The 24910-nt window shown below is 35.9% G+C and overlaps 1 protein-coding gene across 1 annotated transcript in view; it reads left to right on the plus strand.

Annotated features, from left to right (window-relative positions):
• The first annotated feature begins 11219 nt into the window (after window positions 1–11219).
• The window catches only part of SLC35G2 (solute carrier family 35 member G2), a 59090-nt gene continuing 45399 nt past the window's right edge, over window positions 11220–24910 (plus strand). The window contains exon 1 of the mRNA XM_020986101.1: window positions 11220–11556. The gene's annotated coding sequence lies outside the window, so the exon portion shown is untranslated. The remainder of the gene's footprint in view (window positions 11557–24910) is intronic.

The raw sequence follows: 24910 nt of genomic DNA on the forward strand, positions 1-24910 counted from the left end.
TTTTTATATGTAGATAGGTAAAAATAAAATATAAAATTTAATTTAATTTTAAAAAAGAAATTTTGAATTATTCATTTATCAGTCAGTTAATAAACATTTATTAACTGCTAGGCATTGTGCTAAGCACCAGGAATACAAAAAGAGGCAAAAGATAGTCCCTGCCTTCAAGGAACTCACAATCTAATGGTGATAACAAGCAAACAAGTTAGTACAAACAAGCTATCTACAAGACAAATAGGAAATAATTTAGAAAGAGAAGGTACTAGAATTAAGAGAGGTTGAAAAAGACTTCTGTTGAAGATGAGATTTTAGTTAAAACTTAAAAGAACCACAGAAGGCAGTAGGTGAAGATGAGGAGCAAGAGCATTCCAGGCATGGGGGACAGCCAGAGAAAATGGCTAGAGATGAAAGATGGAATGGACTGTTCATGGAACAGTAAGGAAGCAAGTGTAACTGGATCAAAGAGTAAATAGAAAGAGTAAGGTACAAGAAGACTGGCAAAGTAGGAAGAGACTAAATTTTGAAGGGCTTTGAACACCAAACAGAGGATATTCTATTTAATCCTAGAGGTGATTAGGAGACACTAGAGTTTATTAAGTAGAAGAGGAGATATGGTTGTATCTGTGCTTAGGAAAATCACTTTGGTGATTGAATGGATGAATGGATTTGAGTGAAGAGAGACTTAAGCCAGGCAGACTCATCAGCAGGTTGTTGCAAATACTCCAGGTGTGAAGCAATAAGGGCCTCCACCAGAGAAGTGGCAATGCTAGAGGAGAAGGGGGCATATTTAAGGGATTCCACAAAGGTAAAATTGACAGGCCATGGCAATAGATTGGCTATGAGAGAATGAGAGATAGTGAGAAGTCAAGGACGACACTTAGGCTATGAGCCTGGGGAGCTGGGAAGATGGTGTTGCCCTCAACTGTAAGGGAAGGTAGGAGCAGGTAGGGTTATAGGAGTGGGGAATTTGTGGCCTTGAGGCCACATATGGCCCTCTTGGTCCTCAAGTATGGCCTTTGAATCCAAACTTCACAGAACAAATATCCTTAATATAAGGATTTGTTCTGTAAAACCTAGACTGGGTCAAAAGGCCTAGAAAGGACCTAGAAAGCCACATGTGGCCTTGAGGTCTCATGTTCCCACTCCTGGTAGGGGAAAAAAATAATGAGTTTGGTTTTAGAAAGTTGAGTTTAAAATGTCTACTAGACATTCATTTTGAGATGTCTGAAAGTCAATTAGAGATGTGAGATTGGAGATCAATAGAAAGCTATTAGGACAAGAGAGGTAGATTTGAGAATCATCAACACAAATGATGCTGATAATGTGTTTGGCCAACACTTTGTTTGAAGAGAGGCTTGAAGGTAACATTTACTCTACCAGATAAAATTCTTTTTCATAACTTACAAACAATAAGCATGATGAGAACTTGTCTTCCCTATATTTTTCAGTTAGGGCAAGATGTGTGTGTGTGTGTGTGTGTGTGTGTGTGTATGCATACATGTATATATGTTTATATTTGTATATATACACATGTACATATACAAATATAAACATATTTGTATATCTGCATATGTATATACATATGTATATACATACATATATGTAAATGTTAGCATTACTTGTGATGACAAGGAACTGAAAACAACCTCAATGTCCAACAGTTGGTAAATAAATGAAAAATATGATAAACAATTTTTAAAATTGTGAGCCTCATTGCTCCATAAAGCAGCCAGGAGTAGGGGGACACCTATATCAGAACAAATTTGCAGAAAGCTTTATATGAGACCCAATTAAGTCAGATTATCCTAAGAGCATGCAAGGCTGAAACTGGAAAGATAGCAAACAGACAAAAAAATGCAAAGAATTTTCAACATTTCTCCAACAAACTGTTTTCTCCATCTGTGATAGTGGAGTCACCACATTTGGGCTCAACATCACAGTCCCTAATATGCTTGCTACATGAGGAAGTAGAAATTGCACTAAAACAAAGATGGGAAGAATAACAGAGACAGATCAAGAATAGACAAAGGAGGTCTGTGCTAGAGACAATACAATTTTGAGTGAACTGAGGAACTGATTCTCAATGTACCTGAAAAATGAAAGATATTGAATGATTGGCACAAAAAAAAATCACTGTTATTCCTCCTGTAAGAAGCAATCAAGGACAGCAATTGCCCCTGACTACAGGCCTACTTTTCCATCTCTATATATACTTTCTGAGATTAATCTACGCACATATCAAGGGCATATTTGGTGAAAATATTTCATGATATTGTATTTTTGTCACACAATTTGCTGAAAGGTTCAAAGAATACAAGATCACACTGTGCTTATTATTATTGACTAATTAAAAACATTTTATTTGATAGAGTAAATTACATCCTTAAAGGCTCTCCTCCAAAAAGATCTCTCTCATAGACAGTAAGATCATGCAAGATTCCTTGACAGATGTCATAATAGACATCATCATCATTATATATTATTATGTTGTATTATCATATATTATGTGATATAATATAATGTAATATAAATGATATAACATAACATAATACAATATAATACAATATAATGTAATGTAATGTAACGTAACGTAATGTAATATAACATAACATAACATAACATAACATAACATAATATAATATAATATAATATAATATAATATAATATAATATAATATAATATAATATAATATAATATAATATGATATGATATAATATAACATAATATAATATATTATTATTCAATAGTCCTTTGTTAATTAATATCAAACAAGGCATAAAACAAGGTGAAGTATGCTCTCCATAATTGTTTCCTGTTGACATGGAGTATGTCTAATACACAGTCCAAATAGAAGAGAGATTTCCTATAGACTATGAGATCTGCCAATGAATTTCACAAAATGCAGACTGGCTTAGTGTAGCTCCATATATAGGAAAAACAAATGGTGAAGAATGACTGCTTTTCAGACTGTGACAAACTGTCTGATAGACATCTGATAGATTTGGTCAAACAGTACAGGCATATCTCATTCTATTGTGTTTCACTTTATTGCACTTCACAGATATTGCATTTTTTTTTTTACAAATTGAATGGTTGTGGCAACCCTCTGTCAAGCAAATCTATTGGTGCCATTTTTCCAACAGCATGTGCTCACATGTCTCTATGTCACCTTTTGATAATTCTCACAATATTTCAAACTTTTTCATTATTATTATATCTGTTATGGTGATTCGTGATTACTTATCTTTGATATCAGTATTATTGTTTTGGGGTGCCACTAGCCTCTCCCATACAAAATGGCAAACTTAATTGACAAATATTGTATGTGTTCTGACCACTCCATCACCCAGATGTTCTCCCATCTATCTCCCACTCCTCAGGCTTTCTTATTCTCTGAGACACAACAATATTGAAGACTATTACATAAACTTAGTTGATAATACAGAGCAGGGTTTGAGAAGATTGACTTCAGTTTTGAAAGAAATTCTATTTTGGATAAAATACACACTTAATAGACAATAGTATAATGTAAACATAACTTTTACATGCAGTGGGCAACAAAAATTGTGTGAATCACTTTATTGTGATATTTCCTTTATTGCAGTGGTCTGGAAGTGAACTCACAATATCTCTGCAATATTCCTGTACATGTATCTTCAATAGTCATTGCAGATGGAGGATGGGCTAGGCCCAAAACTGAATAGGAGGAATAGAGTAGATTTGACTGCACTGGTACAGAACTCTTATACAGATGGTTATAAGGACATATATTTAGAGCTGGAAGATGCCTTCTTAAGCACGTATTCTCCCCTGTAATAGAGTGATGGCAACAGAAGCTTTTGTAGATATTTGGTAATGCCTCCCCAGACAACACTGCTGGTCTTTTCTACTTGTTCACTCTGTAGTTTCCTTTCTTACACTCTTACACTTGTCACTTTTCAGCCAGTGTGCTTATAATAACCTTCTCATACTCTATTGTATCTTGTAATCCAGGAAGAACTAAAGATTACTAAGGGAAATCAGGTATCTTATACACAATTCTAATGACTTCAGGCCTCCAATGACTTCACTAAAGTGTGCTTTTCACAACAACCCTGAGAGGTAGGTGCTATTATTATCTACATTTTACAGATTAGAGAACTGAGGCAAAAAGAGATTAAGTAACTTTCTCAGGATCACATAGCTAGTAAGTATCTGAGGCTGGATTTTAACTCAGGTCTTCCTCACTACATGCAAGTGCTCTATCTACTACACCACCTAGATTTCCCAAATGAGATGATGAATGTAAAGCAAGCTACAAACTCTGAAGTGCTATATAAATATCAATTATTATTTGACTACCCCTCACATGACTGTCTTTATACATGTATACACCCTTAGATTTTTTTAACTTAATTCTTTTAAACATTTTTTATCATTTTTAAAATGTCACATTTCACAAAAAATCTTTACCCCTCCACCTCCCAGAGAGCCGTTACTTACAACAAAGAAAAAAAAAGGTGAAAAAATAGTTCAGCAAAACTAATCATCATACATCAATCAAACACAACATTTTATGCAGAATTTCATACTTATAAATAGTTTCCCTACTTCTGCAAAGAAGGGAGGAAGGTGTGTTCTTATCTGTTCCTTCTGTCCAAGTTTGGTCATTGTCTTTTTACATCATTCAATTTTATTTGCTCTATTATTGTTCTTTTCATTCACAGTGTTGTAATCATTGTTTATATTGTTTTACTGCTTCTGCTTATCTCACTTTACATCAGTTCATCTAAGTTTTCCCAAGCTTCTCTGTATTCCTCATATTCATTTTTTTCATGCAACATAGAAATACTCCATTATAGTAATGTATTAAAACTTGTTTAACCATACTCCAAATTCTGAAGCCTTCAGTTCTTAATAATGGCTTATATTTATTTAGCATTTTAAGATTTGTAAAGTAATTTCTCCCTTGAAAACCTACAAAGTAGGCATCTAGATGGCTCAGTGGATACAGTTCCAGGCCTGCAGTCAGAAACACTCATCCTCCTGAATTCAAGTCTATCCTCAGATACTTATAAGCTATGTGACCCTGGACAAGTCACAGAGCCCTGTTTGCCTCAGTTTCCTCATCTGTCAAATGAGCTGGAGAAGCAAATGGCAAACCACTCCAGTATCTTTGCCAAGAAAACCCCAAATCAAGTCACAAAGAATCAGACACAACAACACCTTCATTTTACAGGTAAGAAAACCAAGATCCTTCAAAATTAAGTGGTTTTTTCCCCCATTTTTAGATTTTTCAGAAATGCATTATATTTCTCTACTAATTCTATCTTAATTTTTTAAAAAATCGTTACACATAAAAGCAATTTTTTACATTTGTTTTTTTAAAACTTTGAGTTCCAAATTCTCTCCCTCCCTCTCTCCTCCCCTCATTAAGGAGGCAAGCAATTTGATATAGGTTGTTTATGTACAGTCAGACAAAACATTTCCATATTAGCAATGTTGTGAAAGAAAACACAGAACAAAAAAAAAAGCATGAAAAGGTAAAAATAGTATGCTTCAATCTGCATTCGGACTTCATCAATTCTTTCTCTGGATGTGGATAGTATTTTTTGTCATAAATCCTTCAGAATTTTCTTAGATTATTGTATTGCTGAGAATAGCAAAGTCATTGACAGTTGATCATTGTACAATATTTCTGTTACCTTGTACAATATTTTCTTGGTTCAGCTCATTTCACTTTGCATCAGTTCATGTAAGACTTCTCAGGTTTTCCTGAAAGCACCCTGCTCATCCTTACTTATAGCACAATACTATTCCATCATAATCATATACCACAACTTGTTCAGCAATTCCCAAATTGATGAGCATTTCCTTAATTTCCAGTTCTCTGTCACCACAAGAAGAGCTGCTATAAATAATTCTGCACATTTAGTTTTTTTCCCCCTTTTTTTTTATCTCTTTGGAATACAGACCTAGTAGTGGTATTACCGGGTCAAAGGGTATGTACAGTTTTATAACCCTTTGGGCATAGTTCCAAATTGCTCTCCAGAATGGTTGAATCAATTTACAACTCCACCGAAAGTGCATTAGTGTCCCAATTTTCCTATATCCCTTCCAATATTTGTCATTTTTCTTTTCTGTCATATTAGCCAATCTGACACTTATGAAGTGGTACCTCAGAGCTGTTTTAATTTTTTGAATTTCTCTAAACAATAGTGATTTAGATTATTTTGTCATGACTATAGATAGCTTTGATTTCTTCACTTGAAAACTGCCTATTCATATCCTTTGACCATTTATCAATTGTGGGATGATTTAAATTCTTACAAATTTGTCTCATTTCTCTTATATTTATCCAGGAAACTTGCTGTCAATTTCTTTCCTTAGTTTTCTGCTTTCCTTCTAATCTTGGCTGCATTGGTTTTGTTTGTGCAAAGCCTTTTAAATTTAATATACTAAAAATACCCATTTTACATCCTGTAATGCTTTCTATTTCATATTTGGTCATAAACTCTGCCTTTACCCATAGATCTGACAGGTAAACTATTCCATGCTTCCCTGATTTGCTTATGATATCACTCTTTATGTCTTAACCACGCACCTAGTTTGATCTTATCTTGGTATACAGGGTGAGATGTTGCATTATACCTAGTTTTTGCCAAAGTGCTTTCCATTTTCCCCAGCAGTTTTGGCAAATAGTGAGTTCTTGTCCCAGAAGCTGGAATCTTTGTGTTTATCAAACACCAGATTACTGTGTTCATTACCTATTGTGGCTTGTGTACCTAATCTATTCCACTGATCCACCACTCTATGTCTTAGCCAGTACCAAATTGTTTTTATGATTATCACTTTGTAATACAGTTGGAGATCTGGTACAGCAAGGCCACCTTCCTTTACAATTTTTTTTCACTAATTACCTTGATATTCTTGACTGTTTCTTCTTCCAAATGAATTCTTTCTGGCTCTCTAAAATAATTTGATTGTGTGACACTGGACAAGCCATTTAATCCTATTTGCTTTAGTTCCTCATCTATAAAATGAGTTGGAGAAGGAAATGGCAAACCACTCCAGTATCTGTCAAGAAAGCCCCAAATGGGCAGCTAGGTAGTGCAGTGAATAGAATACTGGCCCTAGAGTCAGGAGGACCGGAGTTCAAATCCAGTTTCAGATACGACTCTTACCAGCTGTGTGACACTGGGCAAGTCACTTAACCCCAATTGCCTTGTCAAAGGAAAACAAACAAACAAAAAAAGTAAATCCCAAATGTAGTCACAAAGAGTTGGACATGAATGAACAACAAAATCTGATGGATTGGGAGAGTATTTTGATTGGCATGGCACCGAATAAGTGCCATAATTAATTTAGGTTGAATTGTCATTTTTATTATATTGGCTTGGCCTACCCATGAGGAATTAATATTTTTCCACTTGTTCAGATCTTATTTTATTTGTGTGAAAAGTGTTTTATGATTGTTTATATAGTTTTGAGTTTATTGGCAGGTAGACTCCCCAATATTTTATATTGTCTACTGTTTTTTTAAATGGAATTTCCCTTTCTATTTCTTGCTGTTAGACTTTGTAATATATAGAAATGCAGATGATTTATGTGGGGTTATTTCATGCAACTTTTAAGATTTGAACCCTAGTCTCTTAACCACAGTTCTAGAATATTACCCCTGATTCCAGGAATTCTCAACCTTTGTGAGTCCCTGTACCCACTGGCTTTCAGTAAATCTCTTTATTCTTTATTCAATATGGGTTTGCCATGCATATGCTTAGTAAAATTTTTTAAAATGCACAAAAAGTAATAAAATAGAAATTAATTTCCATAAAACCTTTATTTGATAAGTGATATTTTATATAATAAAGTTGTCAAATGTTTATTTGAATAAGCCAAATAAATTAACGAGAACCTTGTTTATGTTTATTGTCAGCCAAAACTTATTTTCAATACAACTTTTGAAAAAAGATATCCACATATCATATTCAGTCTCTGTTATTTTACTTATTTGTTTTTTGGTTTTGCTTTTAATTTGATTGAGAACAGGACTGAGAATCCTGATTCACAGGGACAGGTTGTTATAAACAGAAGAAAAGCATTGTGAGCATGTTTAGTTGGAATGGGATATGCTTCTTCAAGGGTACACTCAAATTTTTCTGACTTCATTGATCAGAAATTAATTATTTCTGATTACTGAAGAGATCAATATCAATGAGCTCATGTTTCATTGGGTGGCTTTTGCTGACTCTTTTGTAGTTCAATGTGAAAAGGATTTCATATCCAAACCCCAATCCTTTGGTTTTGGTTAGTAGAAATTATTTATTCAAATACCTCATTCAAATTTTTAAGATGTGCCATAGAGCTCTTTCCCTTTCTTCCTCTGCCCTTGCCTTCTCATTGTTCTCTCTCCAACCTACTTTTTAAAAAAACACCTAAAACCATTACTTTTGGAATATTTCAATGGGATAATATAGTTATTTATGAAATACTCCCATACTTTTTTTTGACAAGCTTATCATACTTCAGTTTGGGAATCCTTGCCCCCATGCAAAGCTGACTCTTCATCCAAAGTTGGCATTACTCATGTATTAGGGAAAGAGATATGTCAGATATGTCTCCCAATCCTCCAGCTTTTGTTGTTCTTTCATGTCTGACTTTTTTGTGACTCCATTTGGGGTTTACTTTCTTTGTTTTGGTGAGACAATTGGGGTTAAGTGACTTGTCCAGGGTCACACAGTTGATAAGTGTCAAGTGTCTGAGACTGGATTTTAACTCATGTCCTCCTGATTCTAGGGTTGGTATTCTATCCACTGCACTATCTAGATGCCCCATTTGGGGTTTTCTTGACAGATACTTGGAGCAGTTTGCTATTTCCTTCTCTGACTCATTTTACAGATGAAGAACTAAGGCAAAGAGAATTAAGTGACTTCTCCAGGGTCACACAGCTAGTAAGTGTCTGAGGCCAGATTTGAATTCAGGAAGATGATTCTTCCTGAGTCCAGGCCCAGTGCTCTATCCACTATGCCACCTAGTTGTCTAATCCTCAGCTAGCTGATGTAATTACAGAAAGGAAGGGGCAGATAAGACAGGCAAAGAAATATTCATATACTAACACTACATGAAAAAGTTTCTCTGATTGAATTGGAATGGGGTGGCATTGGCTAACCACAGATTGACTATGCCCTTGGCAGCCTTTACAAAGCTAAGCCTGGCATTCTCTTAAATAGTCCAAGGAATTGAGCAGTGCAAGGCATGGAGCATCTTTATATTATGTGGCATGTGCCCTATACCAGAGGGCAGAAGGGGAGGGAGGAGGAAGAGAGAGGATTTTCTCTCCTCTATCCCCCCACTGTCCCTTATCAGCAGTTAAAGACACTGAATCAAATAGGAAGCAGAGAGGTCTACTTCCTTGAGAGTTCCAGTCACAACTGAAAGTTGAGTTATTCAAGAGTTGAATCAAACAGTGCAATGCAGAAGCAGCTTCAAGAGGAAAGACCCTGGGCAGCAAAAAAGAGCATCAACTAGGCTTCAAGGAAGAATTAGCTCTTCCAGATTGGAGCTCACCTTTAGGGCAAAGCTGACCCAGTGAGCCCAGATGAACAACCCGCCCAGCAGATACCCAGTGTCCAAGGAGGAGCAGCATGAGGACACTATGAAAAGAGAGAGGAGGTTCCTACATGAGGAATATTACATAACTATTATTCTTACTATGAAATTTTAGAAAATGCCTTTGCTTTGAGCTTATTGAGTCTACTAGATGATTGTTAATGGTAAGTTCATAAGATATCGTTTTAGGCTATCCAGAGTATGTTTTAGAACCTTTAAGAGTAGACATATTTCTGTGACCTAACCTACCCATCTGTGAGTACTGAGTAGGAGAGGTTTCCCAGAGGGGTTGCCACATTCACAATATCGTATATATTTTATTTTTTCCTTCTGAATGCTATAGGGAAGGCATTTTTTTTAGAGAAGAGGTAATATGTCACTTAAAATACTTTGATTTTTAAAAAATTTGTTGTAGTAAATAATTTCCATCTGTAATTAGCCTGCTTCCTCTAAGGTGATGAATCTGTAGGTTTTTATTGGGCTCAGAAAAATAACATGTTTGCATAAAGTCTGTCCCCCTCTGGAAACACTGATCAAAATACGTTCATAAAATGGTGTGTCTGTGTGCCTGAAAGAAAGAAAAATATTTGGGGGCAAATGACTACATTTTGAGGGTAAACCCTTTGGTTGAAAATAATTACCATATTGTATGAAGAAGACCAATCTGGGGAAACTTAATAGTTCAGTGCTTAAAGATATTAGTCCTTAGAATATGTCCTATTTTTATACAGATATTAATTCTGCTTACAAAGAGATACTCCAGCAGAGTTGCAGTGTACCTATTTTGCCAAGCTTATCTCTAAATTCCATTCTTGTGGGGGAAGGGGAAATCTGATCAGACCAGTCTCTTTGTTTTAACAGGACCGAAAAATAAAGGTCAGTGCCTGAAGATAAGGTTGAAACCCAGGTTTTGGGGTTATTTTAATGACCACTAAGTCACTTACTCTATTATATTTATCAATTTCAAAACATCGTTGGGTTGTTATTTAGAAATAGCCAGCAAATTGCCATTACCTTCCTCTTGAAAAGCAAGTGGGTGATAATTGTAAATGTTATTAACTGTAAATGAGGGGATTGGACCATAGGTACTCCAAGGTCCCTTTCGGTGTTAAAATTATGTAATATACAGATGCTAGGGAGTATTTTTGGAAATAGAAAATATTTTTAAACATTTGGAAACTGAGTGAAATAATCACAACAGAATAGTGGGGTTGGGGTGGGGAATATACAATGCCTTAGAATGACACTTTCAAAATAACCCGAAGCCACCCATCAATCTTGTATGCCTGAGACTACTCTCCTCAAAGGTGGACAAACTGACCTTCAGGGAAGGTGATTTTTTTAATAGAGCCAGAAAATAATCTCCTTGAGATATAAAACTTCCAAATAACTATAGAAACAAAAAAAAGTCTACATTAGTTCAAGCATTCAGGGAACCAGAGAAGGATTCGAAGTAATATTTTACCCTTAACCTTAGATTCCACCCCCCTCCCCACAGCTTCTGTGTCTATAGCATGCTGGATGCGCATGCTCCGCTATTCCTCCTTTAATTCCCCACTCAGGGTTTTTTTCCCCCCGCTGTGGCCTTCTCTCTTCGCCTTCCCCTGCCCCTCCCCCCTCGTCCTTCTCAGGCATGACATCTGGGAAGTGAGGAGGAAGGAGCCTGTAGGGTTAGCGCCCCAGAGCGCTACCGTGGCAGCTTTCTTTTTCTCCAGCATGCGCTAAGCTGCTAGCGGCTGCCCAGCAGATTGTGAATCAGAAGGGATTCTCAGCTTCTGTTTATTTTCCTGTTGTTGTTTTTATCCCTCCCAGTCGGAGGGAAATGGAAACACTGGCAGACACCTTCACCCAGACCTCCTGTCCTCAGTTCTGACACTTCAGTTTTTCCCTCCTGGTCCGAAGGCAATAACTTCCAGACTTCAGCAAAGGAGCAGAAACGTCTATTCCTTCCCTCGCCAGAACAGACAGGTAAAAGCTGTAGCTTCCTGGATTCCAGCTTTCTCTGGCCTTTTATACCACAGAGGAGCTATCTTGTTCTTTTTATCCTCTCATACCTGTGTTTGTTTCTGTGCCAGCCACTCTCTTCCTCTTTTCCTGTCACCTCCTTCCCCACCCCCTCCTGTGGATATTTGGAAGGGCAAGAAAAACCTGGGCTGAAAACAGGTCGACATTTAAATCCTTTGCTTTTCGGCATTAGTGTCTCTGAAAGCTGGGAAAAGGATGAGAAATAATCCTTTCATTTATCCTAGGGAAGAGAATCTCTCCTCCACCCTTGTCATTAAAGATTTGACTAGGGCTATCTGAAGACTAAGTTGAATTAAATAATTGGGCAACTAATTTTTTTTCTATGAAACTAGAACTTGGGGGCTGGTGAGGTTAAAGGGGGGGGAGTTAGCAACTCTTAACTTCTTCACAGGAGCTCAACAGATAGAGATTCTGTTCTTCTCAGTGGTGAGCAATGACCTGTGGCATCATGAATTCAGAGGCTTCCCTTCCCATCCTCCATCTCTTCACCTGCATCTAAATCTACCTTGGTTATAGATTTTTGAAAAAAACAAAAGTGGTCAAATGTTGCAGTATCATCTTTTCCTTTTCACTTTCCTCTCCTATCATAAGCAAGGAGTCCAACAGTATGGCTGTTGTCTGTTTTTTCCTCAGCATGGAGAAGGCAATATATTATAGCTCTTTCCTGAGCTCCACTGCTAGATTCATACAGGAATTCAGTATTTACAATTCACTTTTCCAGCTTGGAGAGGTGGTTAAGTGGAGGGGGGAAAAAAGAAGAAAGGAGGAAAGAGAAGGAAGGTCAAGGAGAAAGATAAGAAAATCTAAGAGAAGTCCAGAATCAGGATTACATTTTACCTAGGTGTCCAGGTGAACAGATCTTATTTTGTGTTTCACTAATCCTAATTAGACCAAAGGTTCATGTGCAGATAAATAAACAGATGTGTGTTTGTATCATTTACTCAGTGGTCAGCCAAAAATACTGAGAAGAGTCTGTCATCTTACAATTGTTACTGAGGATTTAATATCTATTTGGGTATCAGCTTCTATGCTGACCTCTAAGCTACATTTTTATTAAACCCCCACTTCTCAGATATATATATGTAGATCCTTACATAGAGATCTCTGTAACCACAGAAGCAGAACTGGATAAACTAAATAACAAGCAAAGCTAAATAGTCAGTATTCCACAGAACAGATCTTTGCACACTGCTCTATGAAAGGGATGGAGGGAGATTGTATGTTTAATGTTATTTATTCATGGAATTGAAAATTTGGTGGAATTAATTCTTGCCTAGTCATTTTTCTTCCTCAAGCAGGATTTGAATTACCTCTTCATATAAGCTTTCATATTTTAATGAGTATTAAGTGCATAGTGGCTATTTTTGTGAGCACTGGAGAACCCATGTCTGACTCTAAATTCACACTACAAGGTTAGGAATCAGTGGGATGGACAGTGACCAAGATGTTCCTAGCTTCAAATCTAACTGCCTAGGACTGAGCCTCATGTCTCTGGGGATTTGGTCTTCTGTTCCTTTCTGTATTCAGTGGGAAAAGGCTTTGATGGATATGTTGCTTGTGTCCATGGTGCTGAAATTATTCCAATTTGCGATGTGTCTGACTTCATGAGCTACACCATTTCCTCTCTATTCTCATCACCTTTTGCCACATGTATTCCATTTCCATAGTAAATTTTTAAAAATGAATGCTAATATCATGCAGAAACATCCTTTTTATGTGTTGACGCATCTATTTCCTGAAGAGATACTTTAAGAAGGTAATAAGGTAAATGATATTAATGTTAGGGTTGTAAATAGTCTTTATAATATAATAAAAATTTTCCCATGTCATATTAGGAAGAGTTTTCAGGCTATAAGTTTCATGTTTCCCTGAACATTTTCATAGCATGGTTTAATTTTTATTTTATAACAGTTATTTTTTTTCACACTTGTGTTCATGAACTATGCAAAATAATTCACTTCACATTCAGCTGTCTCACAGTTTCAGAGTCTATGGATAGAAACGTCTGGTATTATGCGGAACCATCAGGCATTTCTACAAATTTTCACATACGAACAAATGAAGATACTAATTTGAAATTGATTTTATCTCTCTACACACCTCCCCCCTCCCCCCAAAATTCCTAAAGTTGAGTACAAAAATGAAAGACTGATGTAAATTTTGACACAGGGCCAGATAATCTTAGAAAATCAATTACTGAAAAGAAAATTTGGCAAAAACAGTAACATAATACTGGTGATTCTAAAACTAATCCCAGGGGCAGCTAGGTGGTGTAGTGGATAGAGCACTAGCCCTGGAGTCAAGGACCTGAGTTCAAATCCAGCCTCAGACACTTTAACATACACTAGCTGTGTGACCCTGGGTAACTCACTTAACCCTGATTGCCTTGCCAAAAAAAAGGATAATCTGTTTATAGCACTATAAAATATTTTTAGAATGACTGCATTTTAATCTGTTTCCTTTTAAATTTGTTTGTTTATTGCTAAACACTGCTTGAATTATCTTCAAGTGTGCTCCTTAAAACCAACGTTAATCTATGCCCAAAGGGCTATAAAAATGTGCATACCCTTTGACCCAGCAATAGCACTTCTGGGGCTATATCCCAAAGAGGTCATACAAATGGGAAAAGGACCCACATGTACAAAAATATACGTAGCAGCTCTTTTTGTGGTGGCAAAGAATTGGAAATTGAGAGGATGCCCATCAATTGGGGAATGGCTGAACAAGTTGTGATATTTAAATGTAATGGAATACTCTTGTGCTATAAGAAATGATGAACAGGCTGACTTCAGAAAAACCCGGAAAGACTTGTATGGTCTGATGCTGAGTAAAATGAGCAGAACCAAAAGAACGTTGTACACAATAACAGCCAAGTTGTACGATGACTAATATTGATAAATTTAACCCTTCCCAGCAATACAAGGATCTAAGACATCTCCAAAGGCCTTGTGATGGAAAATGCTGTCCACATCCAAAGAAAGAACTATGGAGTTTGAATGCAGATTGAAGCATAGTATTTGCTATTTTTTTTTCTTCTGTTCAGTTTTGTTTCCTATTTCTGGTGGTTCCTCCTATTGGTTCTAATTCCTACTTACAACATCACTAATGTGAAAATGTGTTTAATAGGAATGTATATGTATAGCCTATATCAGATTGTGCCCTGTCTTGGGGAGGGTGGTAGGGAGGAAAGGGGAGAAAAATTTTAAACTCAAAAGCATATGGAAGTGATTGTTGATAAATCAAAATAAATTAATTTTTAAAATTCAGCAAAAAAACCCCCAATGTTATTTCAATTAATTCTAATGGCCACAAGTTTGTCCTCCACATGGAGCAGCATATGCTATTCCATATGAACACTCAATTTCATTTAGACTACTGTTGTGTAATACAGTTAATTTATAAATGAGCAATGAAAACTTTAAGACTTTCCAATGCCTTCTACTTGATCTCATAACTATTGGGACCCTCTTATTTTGGAGTACAGCTATTTTCTACAGTATTTATTTACTTATTTTTACATTTATGTGAATGAAGAATCATTATACCAAAGTCCATTTTGCAATCAATAGGTGAATTCTTGTCACTGTCCTTGAAAAAGAGAGCTAAGTGAAGAGTTGTATAAGAATGTGACTATATGATGAGGAAGGAGGGATTGGGGGATAAATGCTACTGAATCACATATTTTAGACAACTTTTTTTGGCAACCATTTATGTACTACTAGAATAATAATTTTTTCAAAGGCAAATATATCAGTTTATAGGTGGATTGGTCTGCACACTGAAAATATTTTATTTTAAATAGTTGGTTTTATTTTCCCCAACTCTAACAAAGTTGAGGAGCAGAACTGAGGGAGTATTTGAACTTGATTTTTAAGGATAAGTATTTTAGTTAAGAAGGGCAAACCTGATTTAATGGAAAGAGACTTAGAATCAAAAGTTCTGAGTTTGAGGCCTTGCTCCACCACTTACTAGGCATATGACATAGGCAGATCATTGTACCTCTCTAAGCCTCAGTTTTCCCCTCTATAATATTTTTCTTATGTGCTTTGTGGCATGCTTGCGGGGAGTGTTTTATAAACTGTGAAATACTATGTACATATCAGATATTATTACAAAATCTAGTATAAGTACTCTATTTATATGACCATCATTCCATTCACAAAATAAGAACTATTTGATGCAATTTGCATGCTGTCTTCCTTGCTTCACCAGTAAATGGGTTTCAATCAGCTTATGGAGTAAGCAAGCATTAAAGATTGTATTTGGGAACAAAAATAGATTAGGCCACTTTAGCCAACCCCTCCATTTTTTTCTGGAGAGATTGATAAATTTGGTCATCTGAAGTAGTCTATTTTAGGTATTCTGTAAGTTATTATTAAACCACCAGATCCAAAATTTTAATTTCATTTTCAAACTGTTTTCAGGCTATATAAATGGTGCCAAGACCAGAGAAATATTACTTTCATAGGTATAGCAGCAAAATTTTTCAGAAACACAGTAAATTAAAGTCTATTAGAACTGATGAAATTAATTTTAGTTCCTCTGATAAAAATGTATTGCTAAATTCCTTGTTGCCTAATCCTGGGTGATAACTGCTTTCTTCCACACTTCAGAACTTCTAGATAAGAACATTGTTATTGGCTTGATTTTAAGGTGACAATTTACTGGGAATTTTGCCCAAAAGATAAAGACTAATCTAATTACTTTCAAGTGACTTGTAATTCAGGTCACCCACTTTTGAAACTTACTATCTAGTTACATACTTAAGCAAACTGCGAAGGAAAAGGGATATCTATATATCTTCTAGCCATTACTTCCTTCTTGCTATGAGGTTTTTTGTTTGTTTTATTTATTCCATTTGACAATGGGAGTCTCTTTTCTTTTCTATCTGAAGCCATTATGGAGTTTGAATTGGATTTTTAAGCTCTATGAAAAACTGTTCTTATAGAGAAGTGCTGGACACTACTAACTGTATATTTTTTTCCTCTCCTTCTGCATCTGCTACATTTCACCATATATATAGCAATAAATTCCAAATGCCTCATGATCTCATTTTCTTTTTTAAAAGATCATATATAAGTGGAGTGTAATGGAATACTTTAGCTCTTCCAATTGTGAAGAGATGAAACACTCTTAGAATAGAATATACTCTAAGAGTCAAGATAGATTAATTCAATTATATAAAAAAAAGTTTTTGCATAATCAAAATCTAGAATAAGAAGGGACAGGCTTAGAGAAGAATAAAATTTGCAATGAGCATTTTTTCCTAAAAGTTTGACATCCAAAATCTATAAATATTTGTTAAAAATGTGTAAGAGTAAGATCCATTTCCCAGTATGTAAGTGGTCAAAGAATAGGAACAGGAGGTAGCTGGTGGTACAGTAGACAAAGAGCTAGGCCTGGAATCTTTCTAATGTCAAGTGCCTTATAACTTTTAGGCATTATTACACTTATTATCTGGCATCTAAAATTATAATAATATACTATGATGCCAGCAAAAATCTTTTTTTAAAAAATAGACTTTATTGATTTTCTTTGGCTAGATTTTCTCCTGTATCCTTCCCCTCCTGTATTTTGGAGAGTCATCCCTTGTAATAATTTTTTAAATACAAATTTAAAAGAAGAGAAACATATTTAATAAAACAAGTAAGTACTTTAAAAATTGTGATTTTGCAATTCACTTTCAATTGTTCTATGTAATGCCTACAATGCAGTTGTTCTTTGCATTTACATTGTTTTAGCCATTGTGTGTGTTATATTCTTCCCTCTATTTACTTTACTTTGCATCTGTTTATGTTAGGCTTTTCATGTTTCTTTGCATCAATCATATTTGCTGTTTCTTATTACAGAAAAACTTCATTGCATTCAATTTGTTTAGCTATTCCTTAATAGGTATCTGCTACCACAAAAATGCTACTAAAATATTTTGGCTTCTATGGTTTATATTCTTTTTGACAATGACTTCCTTGGGGTGTGTGTCTAGCAGTGGAATCTCTGGGTCAAAGGATATCAACATTTTAGCCACTTTATTGCATAATTCTAAATTGCTTTCCAGAATGGTTATACTGATTCACAGCTTCACCAACAATGCACTAGTGTCTTCCCACAATTCCCCTAATATTAACCATGCCTATCTTTTATTATCTTTTCTAGCTGCTAGCAAAATTTTTACTGTGAGGTAGAAAGCTAAGTTAAATCCTGTTTCAATCTAAGATTACAAGATCAAAGATTTCACATTTGAGTGCATGCAGCAAACCACTGAGTTCTCATGAAGCACTCCTGCCAATACCATCCTAGACACAGAGTCCCTTCTGGGCAGGTTGGTCAGCTTGCTTTTTCACAGTCTGCTCTTTTCCATAGCTTGACTCTTAATTTCCAGGAGGAGGTCTCTCTTGCATTCATGGATGGCTCTTTTCTTCACTGCCAGAGGTCCTGTTTCTTGAATCAACTTGAATGCCACCTTTCAGTATCCATATCTGTTTAGAGAGGGCATGTTTCTGTTCCCTGCCAGATGCAGTTGCTTTTTTTTGTCAATAGTATTTATTTTCCTCAATTACATGTAAAGATAGTTTTCAGCATTCATTTTTTATAGGATTTTGAGTCCCAAATTTTTCTCCCTCCCTTCCTCACTTCCCCCCTCCACAAGATAGTAAGCAATCTGATATAGGCTATACACGTGCAATCATATTAAACATATTTCCACATTAATCATCTTGTGAAAGAAGAATCAGAACAAAAGGGGAAAACCATGAGAAAGAATAAAAACTGACAACAACAAAAAAGAATAGTATGCTTTAATCTGCATTCAAACTTCATAGTTCTTTCTCTGGATGTGGATAGAATTTTCCATCATGAGTCTTTTGGAATTGTCTTGGATCATTATATTGCTGAGAAGAGCTAAGTCTATCATAGTTGTAGATGCACTGTTACTTATGGAGCAGGTAGCTCTTCTGCAAGATACAATGGTCAGTGGGTGTGGGAGGAAAAAATGAAAATTCCCTCCCTCTTACCACCCTTGGAGACTTCCTTCATAACATGGCTCCTAGAGTGGACTGACCTGAACTGATTAGTTATATTGAATGACCCCAAGACTGCAAGCTTAGCTTTCTAAAGGCCTAAAGGGGCCTGGCCAATTTTTGTTTTGCCAATGGTATCATCTCTTTGATTTGATCAGGGAAAGATATCTACATTTTGTAAAGGAATCAATACTTTGTTAACACATTAAAATCTCATCGTCTGTGACTAAATCCTAGGAAGGTGAATAGGTAGAATAAATTAGTCAGGGACTAACTCCTCTCTTCCAAGTGTAACATATTTTAATTGAATACATTAAAATAAATATAAATATTTCCTATAAAAAAGAAAAATATCATTATATCCACTATAGGGATGAGGAACTTTAGGCTCAGAGAGGTTGACTTGGCTAAGGCCACACAACTGATGAGACATAACTCAGATTAGAACATATGCCTTCTATTTGAAAGTTCTGTGATTTTTTTACATTATCTAAAATGAGGAAATGTAGAAGAAAGAAAATGGGAATACTTAGAAATATCAGGAATGATTAGCTCAGAGAAGAGAAGACAGTGGAGACATGATAGCTGTCTTCAAATATCTGAAGGGCTTTCATATGAAGGACAAATATTTGGCCCTAAAGGTCAATACTAGGAGCAATTGTTAAAAGTCATGGGGAAGCTAATTTCAGCTCAACATAAAGAACTTCCTAACAGAGACACTCTCCATAGAATGAGCCACCCCAAGAAGTAGTAAGTTTTCTACAGCTGGATGTCCTCAAGTAGAGGCTGAATTATTAGGAATGTTGTAGAGAAAGAGCATTCTACTTTGGATAGGGTGTGTCCCTTCCAATTCTAAGATGCTGCAATTCTGTGTCTAGATTATAATCCACTTTGCCTCACATTCCTGGATAGTTTAGGGTAACTCATTCTTATTTGGGAAAAGCAAATCAGAATCTCAAAGATTAATGAAGGTTGTCAAGTGTGGCAGCAGACCAAAATCCAGATGCTTGTTATTTCCCTGTACCTCACCGTTTCAGAAGGGGAGGATTATGCAAACAGAGCATTGTTATTGCTGAAAAACACTGAAAGTCTGAAGCACCAAATATAACAGCAATACCCTTGGAATAATTGGGCACAGAATTTGAGATAATTTGAAATAAGAGCCAGTTCTCCCAAAGTAGATCAAAAAGAAGAAAATAGTCATTGATACATTTTTTTTTGTGGGACTTCAGACTGTTAGAAACATTCTGGAAGGCAGAATAACAGTATACATTAAAAATCACAAAACTGATCATAACTTTCAACCCAGTGATTACATTTCTAGAACTTTATCCCTAAAACCTTTTTGTATCTATGAGTATAAAAATATCCATAGCTTTCATTTTTGTTAAAGACAAACCTTGTGGGGATAGCTAAATCACTAGATAACAGGACCCAAAAAAGATCTAGATATAATGAGTTTCCACTCTATGCCCATCTTTATCAATCTGATAAAAGAAAGTGACAGTTGTTGGAATATAGGCACATTAATGATGGAGGTACATAAATGATGAAGCTGTGAATTGGTCCAGCCTATATGGAAAGCAATTTGGAACCATACCTACAAAATCACTGGACTGTGCATACCCTTTGACCCAGTTATACTTACTCCTCTGCCCCAAAGAGATCAAAGAGAAAGGAAAAGGATCCATGTGTACAAAAACATTTATGTCAGCTCTTTCTCTTATAATAAAGAACTGGAAACTAAGGGGGTGACCATCAGTTGGGGAAAGTCTGAACAAAATGTGGAATGTAATAAAATACTGTTGTGCTGAAAAAAGTAACAGAAGGGATGGTTTTAAAGAAACCTGAGAAGAGATGACTGAACTGATACAGAATAGAATGAGCAGAACCAGAACTATCTATTTATTAACAATATTGTTAAGACAACTTGGAAAGACTTAAGAACTCTGATCCATGCAACGATGAACCATGACTCCAGAGAACTGATAATGAGGCATTCTACCCATCATTCTGAAAAAGAAGTGATTAACTCAAGTTGCAGAATGAGAAGTAAAATCTTAGATACAGCCAATATGGGAATTTGTTTTGCCTGACTATGCATACTTTAAAAAAAAAAAGGGCTTTGGGGGTAGCGAGGTGGCAAAGTGGATAGAGTACCAGTCCTGGACTCAGGAGGACCTGAGTTCAAATCCAGCCTCAGACACTTACTAATTAGCTGTGTGACCCTGGGCAAGTCACTTAGCCTGCCCCACCCATTTCCTCTAAAATTAAGAAAAAACCCCGACAACACAAAAAAAGGGTTTTTTTTTCTTTTTTCCAGTTGGGATGGGAAAAGTGGGAAGGCTGTGGGAGGAAGGTAGAAAGGAGGAAAGATAAGGATAAGGTTGCCAGAAGAAAGAAAGAAAACAGAGGTGTTAAGGTATTTTTTTAAATTCACAGAAGAAAACAGAAGGCTTGAAAGAATCACAGAGAGCAGAGCATCTTTGAAGGTTACATGGTGAATCTAATAATAATCTTTTGAAAAGAAAAGCAAGGTGTATTTTAGAGAGTCTGACAGTTTCATGTGCAATCTTTTTTTCCCTAACCAGTAATATGTATGTAAGTGCTCATTTTAATTGGTGTTTGTTAAGTTCAGAATTCTTAAAAATTTAGGATATTATGCTTCATCTAATAAAACAAAGTTAAATAGGGATTAATGTAAAGTCTTACATGTGTTCACAAAATCTATTTCACAAATACAAATGTAGGAGAAATAGTTAAAAAGCATTATAAATTAAATTATGTTATATTATTATATATTATTAAATTATAAATTAAATATCATTTGAAAAAGTTTCTGGGGTTTTAGTGGACTAAATTTATTTTAACTAGTTAATTAACAAATTAAATTTAGTGGATTAAATTTATTCTGTTTAGCCCTAAAGCAAAGATCTGGGAACAATAGGGAGAAATCAGAAATTTTGACTTAATGTCAGAAAAACTTCCTAAAAGTTAGACATATCCAAAAGGAGAATGGGTTGCCCTAGGGAGAGAGTGAGCTTCCTCTGACTGGAAGTCTTTAAGCAGAAATGCTTTCTTGCACATGAGTAGGACTAGCTGGCCATTGTGGTCCCTTCCAACTCTGAAAGTCTGTGGTTTGAATGGGAAAAAAAAAAAAAGGAAACAACCTACATATCCAGCAATCTGGTATAGTGATGAAATGGAATATCATAGTACCATAAAATTATAAATATGAAAAATGCAAGACAATATGAAATTCTACAGATTTTACTTTGCAGAACTAGAACTGTATGCTCATTGACTAAAATTATATAAATAAGGACAAATCAAGAAGTGGTAGAACTTCCTACCCCAGAACAAAATAATTTTCCTTGTTTATTTGTTAATTTATTCATTTTGTTAAAAGCTTTAGACAGGAATTTCCCTTTATGTTGGATGTGTATTTGTTTTTATTAATGTTTCACAATAATTTTTTTTTAAAAATTAAGTAGGCCAACATGTCAGAAGATGATATATATTGTATTTCTGAGGCCTCAAGGTTCAATGGGCATCTTTAGAGATCATTTAGTCCAACCTCCATTTCCACATACATTTACATAGAAACAATTTTAGACAAAGGATGTTCATCTGATTCTTAAAATTCTCCATAAAAGAAGAGTTTGTAAACTAAAACCTTTTTTGGTCCTGTCTAAGAGGTTCTCCTTTAATTCATTCTGAGTCAGTTTAAGCCTTTTAAGGAATCAAAAGTGCAGAATCTAATTCTCACTCTATTCTGAAAAAAGGGTTTGGAGTTAACAACATTTTCATTTGCCCAGTGTTTCAGCCACATGTCAGTCCTAGATTCTAAGGTCACATTAATTCCACTAATATTTCAGACTTGTTTCCTTTTTACTTCTGGACTTTTAAAAACATCTAATGATTAATATATGCCTTTATTCATAAAGACTGGGCCTTTTAAAGGGAGATCTCACCATATCTGACCAAGTGTTTATAGCTCTAGAGAAGTACTGCTGCACTGCAGCTCTCTGTAGGTTTGTGCATTTTCTGTTTCTGTGTTGGGAAATGAGTCTGTATTTAGTTACACCCCAAACCCTGCTGGCAGGAGAAGTCTCTTTAGCAGATGTCAGAATAGGAAACCAGCCATAGCATCTACAACAGTATTTCGTGACAGTGATACATAGTGAATTCTCAAATTATTCTTTTTGAATGGATGAATCACCAATCAATTTTTTTTCCTTTTTTTTTCCTAGGTGAGAAAGATGACATTTCAAGGTTTTTTCCCTTGGTTATTGTTTTATTGTTTTTGAGCCTGGCTCTCCTTACTTCACTCAGACTAGAATTAGTGCGGTGGAAATTCAGGGGTCTGATGCCACTGCTGAATGATTTGGAAGCTTTGACCTGTTCATTTTCCAGCATGAGTTAGTTGGCAGCCTTGTGGCACCCCAGTCCTGGGGGATCCCTATTTTGATGTCAACCTTAGTGCAGACACTGGATCTGCTTCACATTATTACAGCTTAGAATTATTGAGCTCAAGCCATCCACCAGCCTCAGTCTCATGCTGTAGCAGTGATTATGGGAATGAGGCACCATGTCCAGGTTTTTTTCTTGATTATTTAAAAAAACTATTAATATATCTTTTTGCATATGCACACCAACTTCAAAGGATTATTCACATAAACAAATTATAATTCAATGACAAAATCACATTCTAACCTTGTTTTAGAGTGACTAAAGTACAAACTTCAACCTAAAACCAGGAAATCAAGGATGGGGTTAGAGTCCATATAGTCAATTGTATGGACTAGGAATAAAATTCAATCAGTTTAGGGAATCCTTTGTTAGGTCTTCAGGCCAAAAATAACCTTTTTGTGAAACTGCTTCTGTGGGTGACTCCCCAGAACATAAAGCTTGAGGGGATAATCAGATACCTTAACAATTGCTAAAGAGACCGAGGTTAAACATAATATTTTGTGGAAGAGGCACATAGGGGGCAACCTGACGTTGCTGAACTGCTTCTTGTTACCAGTTCAATAGCATGCCCTATTAAAGAATGAGTAAAATAGTGAGAGGATCTTAGGGTTGGAATGGGTCTAATACTGTATTACATCTCTGAAGACACAACATTTGTTGTTATCAGTAGCCTTTCATTTAAATTTTGAAGAATAGGTGGGAGGGAAAAAAAGAAGAGAGAGAGGAAGGAAGAAAGGGAGAGAGGGAGGAAGGGAAGAAGAAGGAAAGGAAGGAAGGGAGGGTGGGAGGAAGGAAGGGAAGAAGGAAAGGAAGGAAGGAAGGGAAGAAGAAGGATAGGAAAGAAGGAAGGAGGGAAGAAAGACAGAGAGGGAGGGAAGGAGGAAGGGAGAAAGATGGAAAGAAAGAAAAGAAGGAAGGAAAGAAAGAAGCAAGAAAGAGGGAGGGAAGAAGGAAGGAAGAGAAGAAGAAGGAAAGAAGGAAGGAAGGGGAGAAGGAAAGGAAAAAGGAAGGAAGAAAAAAGGGAGAGAGGAAGGGAGAAAAGGCAAAAAAGAAAAGAAGGAAGGAAGGAAAGAAGGGAGAGAGGGAAGGACAGGAGGAAGAAGAAAAGAAGGAAAGGAAGGAAAGAAGGAAGGAAGGAAACCTGCATTTATTAAGCACCTACTTTGTGCCAGGCACTATGCTAAGCACTTTACAATAATATCTCTTTTGATCCTCACAACAATCTTGGGTTTGTTGGTTTGTTTGTTTTTAATAGTAGTAATAGTTGAGGAAACAGGCAAACAGATTAAGTGACTTGCCTAGAGTCATACAGCCAGCTAGTAACTCAGGTCTTTCTGAATCCAGGGCCAACATTTTCTAATCCATACCACCACCTAGCTGCCCATTAGGATTATTTCCTTGATACTGACTTCTAGTCCAAAAGATCAAATCTGGCTTTTCAGGGCAGTGTGAAGGCCATCTGTTTAAGTAGGATTTTATTTTGAAGAGTTGTGGAATATGACTTATGGAGATGAAAACCTGTGAAATTTATATTATCTTTTCCCGATTCCAAACCTAGTGCTCTATCCACCATGGCACCTAAGTGCCTTAATTTCAACAGGAAGCACAGAATGAACTAGGGTTGCGTTTGACTTGCTGACCATCCTCAGCGAAACTGAATTGTTGCCACCTCTTCATGAAACAGGTGGATTATAGAAGCATATTGATTTTTTAGGTTATATATTAAAGAAGATAAGCCATTTTCAGTGGGAGTCAGATTACAAAATGTCCATTTTTCAATGATCTAAAAGGCTGTCAAGTGGAGAAGG

The sequence above is a fragment of the Phascolarctos cinereus genome, unplaced genomic scaffold, assembly GCF_003287225.1.
Source record: "Phascolarctos cinereus isolate Bilbo 61053 unplaced genomic scaffold, phaCin_HiC Scaffold_726;HRSCAF=1367, whole genome shotgun sequence".
NCBI classification, from domain to species: Eukaryota; Metazoa; Chordata; class Mammalia; order Diprotodontia; family Phascolarctidae; genus Phascolarctos; species Phascolarctos cinereus.